The 3,984-nt window shown below is 43.1% G+C and overlaps 1 long non-coding RNA gene across 1 annotated transcript; it reads right to left on the reverse strand.

The window, feature by feature from the left end:
* Window positions 1-2,647: 2,647 nt before the first annotated feature.
* On the reverse strand, window positions 2,648-3,742 carry LOC129533634 (uncharacterized). Its single transcript, XR_008679912.2, has 3 exons — window positions 3,675-3,742; window positions 3,281-3,520; window positions 2,648-2,790 (listed from the first exon to the last, which is right to left on the reverse strand). It is a non-coding gene; the product is annotated as an uncharacterized lncRNA (long non-coding RNA).
* Window positions 3,743-3,984: the final 242 nt, after the last annotated feature.

A 3,984-nucleotide genomic window follows, 5' to 3' on the forward strand; every position in this document is an offset into this window, starting at 1 on the left:
CCTCAGAAGATCCACCCACCTTGGCTTCCCAAAGTGTTAGGATCACAGGTGTGAGCCACTATGCCTGGCCCTTTGCTTGTTAGTTAAAGTTCCTTATAGATTCTGGATGTTAGACCTTTGTCAGCTGCATAGATTGCAAATGTTTTCTCCCATTCTGTAGGTTGTCTGTTTACTCTGTCAGTAGTTTCTTCTCCTGTCCAGAAGCTGTTTAGTTTAATTAGGTCCCATCTGTGAATTTTTGTTTTTGTTGCAATTGCTTTTGGCATCTTCATCACAAAATCTTTGCCAAGGCCTATGTTCAGAACAGTATTTCCTAGGTTATCTTCCAGGATTTTTAAATGTTTAAGTTTTACATTTAAGTTTTTAATCAATCTTGGGTTGATTTTTGTATATAGTGTAAGGAAGGCATCCAGCTTCAATCTTCTGTATATGGCTAGCCAGTTATCCCCAAACTATTTATTGAATAGGAAGTCTTTTCCCCATTGCTTGATCTTGTCACCTTTATTGAGGATCAGATGGTTTTAACTGTGCAGCTGTATTTCTGGGCTCTTTATTCTGTTCCATTGGTCTATGTGTCTGTTTTTATACCAGTACCATGCCTTTTTGGTTACTGTAGCCTTGTAGTATAGTTTGGAGTCAGGTAACGTGATGACTCCAGCTTTTTCTTTCTGTTTAGAATTGCTTTGGCTTTTCAGCCTCTTTTTTGGATCCTTATGAATTTTAAAATAGCTTTTTTTAGTTCTGTGAAGAATGACATTGGTAGTTTTATAAGAATAGCATTGAATCTGTAAATTGCTTTGGGTAGTATGGCCATTTTAACAATATTGATTTTTCCCATCAGTGAGCACCAAGAATCTTTAAGAACTCATTTCCCACTGCTCACCATGGAAAGAAACTTTGAGTATTACTTACAGTAGTTTTTTTTTTTCCTTTCCTTTCCTCTTTAAAATAAAATCACCTAAATTTTCAAATTTGAAGACTTTAGCAAGCTTTATTTCCTCCAGGAAAATTCTCCAAACTCTATTTTTAGTCAATCACCTACATCTTACCATTTAGAATTTGACTGTATACCAATATCTATTATTCCATAAGTTTTCTGCAAGCTTAGAATGATTTTCCAATTTCATTATGAGAGGTGACAGCGTGCTGGCAGCCCTCGCAGCCCTCACTCGCTCTCGGTGCCTCCTAGGCCTTGGCACCCATTCTGGCCGTGCTTGAGGAGCCCTTCAGCCCACCACTTCACTGTGGGAGCCCCTTCCTCGGATGGCTGAGGCTAGAGCCGGCTCCCTCAGCCTGTGGGGAAGTGTGGAGGGAGAGGCACGGGCGGGAACCGGGGCTGCATGCGGTGCTTGTGGGCCAACTAGACTTCTGGGTGGGCGTGGGCTTGGCGGGCCCCACACTCGGAGCAGCCAGCTGGCCCCACCGGCTCTGGGCAGTGAGGGGCTTAGTACCTGGGCCAGCAGCTGCAGAGGGTGCGCCAGGTCCCCCAGCAGTGCCAGCCCACCGGCGCTGTGCTCGATTTCTTGCCAGGCCTTAGCTGCCTCCCCGTGGGGCAGGGTTTGGCACCTGCAGCCTGCCATGTCTGAGCCTCCCCTCCCCCTGCCGTGGTCTCCTGCACGGCCCGAGCCTCCCTGATGAGCACTGCCCCCTGCTCCACAGTGGCCAGTCTCATCAACCACCCAAGGGCTGAGGAGTGCAGGTGCACAGCATGGGACTGGAATGCAGCTCCACCTCTGGCCCCAGTGCGGGATCCACTGGGTGAAGCCAGCTGGGATCCTGAGTCTGGTAGGGACTTGGAGAACCTTTATGTCTAGCTAGGGGATTGTAAATACACCAATTGGCACCCTGTATCTAGCTCAAGGTTTGTAAACACACCAATCAGCACCCTGTATCTAGCTCAGGGTTTACGGATGCACCAATCGGTACTCTGTATCTAGCTAATCTGGTGGGTACTTGGACAATCTTTATGTCTAGCTAAGGGATTGTGAATACACCAATCGGCACTCTGTATCTAGCTCAAGGTTTGTAAATGCACCAATCAGCACTCTGTGTCTAGCTCAGGGTTTGTAAACATACCAATCGATACTCTGTATCTAGCTAATCTAGTGGGGACATGGAGAACTTTTGTGTCTAGCTCAGGGATTGTAAATGCACCAATCAGCACCCTGTCAAAATGGACCAATCAGCTCTCTGTAAAACAGACCAATCGGCTGTCTGTAAAATGGACCAATCAGCAGGATGTGGGTGGGGCCATATAAGAGAATAAAAGCGGGCTGCCCCAGCCAGCAGGGGCAACCTGCCTGGATCCCCTTCCACACCGTGGAAGCTTTACTCTTTCACTCTTTGCAATAAATCTTGCTACTGCTCAATCTTTGGGTCCACACCAACTTTATGAGCTGTAACACTCACCGCGAAGGTCTGCAGCTTCACTCCTGAAGCCGGTGAAACCACGAACCCACTGGGAGGAACGAACAACTCCAGATGCGCCACCTTAAAAGCTGTAACACTGACCGCAAAGGAATGCAGCTTCACTCCTGAGCCAGCAAGACCACGAACCCACCAGAAGGAAGAAACTCCAAACACATCCGAACATCAGAAGGAACAAACTCCGGACACACTGCCTTTAAGAACTGTAACACTTACCGTGAGGGTCTGCGGCTTCATTCTTGAAGTCAGTGAGACCAAGAACCCACGAATTCTGGACACAATTACATGCTCTTCAAAGGCCACTTTTAACAAATCTTTATGTCTTCATAGTGATCAGTGTATAATAAACATAGGTGGAAACATCTGAAGGAACCAAGTCAGAGACACTTCTCTTAAGTCAATTAATAATTCAAATGTGTTTAAATTTTTTTGGTCATTGCAATTAGTGCAAGCATTTATGATCATATATATTATGCCTATGTGTGCTTAAGTCTCACCTAATTGCAATAAATAAGAAAAATCATAATACCACAATTACTATGTGTCAGAAGCCATTTATTGCAAATATTTTCTATATGTTTTCTGATTTAATCTTCATAAAAGCCTTAGATCACAGATCATTGTGAAGATTAGCTGAAGGAATATATATATATATAAACTGTTAGGCATAGAGTCTGACCAATAATCAGCTTTCAAAAACTGTTAGCTAAAATAAAAAAAAAAATCTATATTTTTCATCAAAACAACTAGAGTTCAATATTTTCAATGCCTCAGTGTTTTGTTATTTAATAAAAATGAATAGCCCCTCAATAACCAGGAAGATATTATTAACAGCATAGTAAGTTATTCTGACCTTGTGTGGCTCATTTTCTTCCCCGTGGACTCTTCACAGTATGCACAGGCATTTGTTAACATTTCCCAAGAGTAGACAGCTTGCTTAATTTTCTTCCTATGGCATCACAATTATTCCATAACTAGAATTTTTAAGTGAGGTGTCTTGAGTGACTGAGTTATAACAACCAGACATTTCAAAGCGTCCACCAAAGCAATATGGGCTGTGCGAAAAGCTGAAGGCATTAATGTAATGGCCTCCCTGTGGAGAGAAGAACAACATGAGAAAGAGTCACATTTTCTTTGTGTTTTCAAATAAAGCATCCAATTTTCAGAACTCCAGAACACTAGAGAAGGATGTCATTCTTTTGATTTGGAGTATAGAACAACTGGGCAGTGGAAGCACGCTGACATACCTCAGGTGGGTTCATGTCAGAGAGACCTGCTGAAGAGCTGTAGGAAGGCAGGCGATGAATACAAAACCTGAGGCAAACAGCAATTGAGTCAGTATCTTTGAAAAAAATGCTGCATATTATAGCAAAACTTGAAAGAAAATAGGTATCTCTTTAATTTTTGAAATTAACTACATTAATTGCCATTATAATATATCAATCATCAAAGCCAGCTTGTGGAATAGAGCTTGGGGTGCTGTTCTTCAAAGTGCTTCAGCAATTCTCAGGATTTAGCATTGCCTTAAGCCAAAATCACCATAGAGGTCCCACCTGC

The sequence above is a fragment of the Gorilla gorilla genome, chromosome 4 (assembly GCF_029281585.2).
Source record: "Gorilla gorilla gorilla isolate KB3781 chromosome 4, NHGRI_mGorGor1-v2.1_pri, whole genome shotgun sequence".
NCBI lineage: Eukaryota > Metazoa > Chordata > Mammalia > Primates > Hominidae > Gorilla > Gorilla gorilla.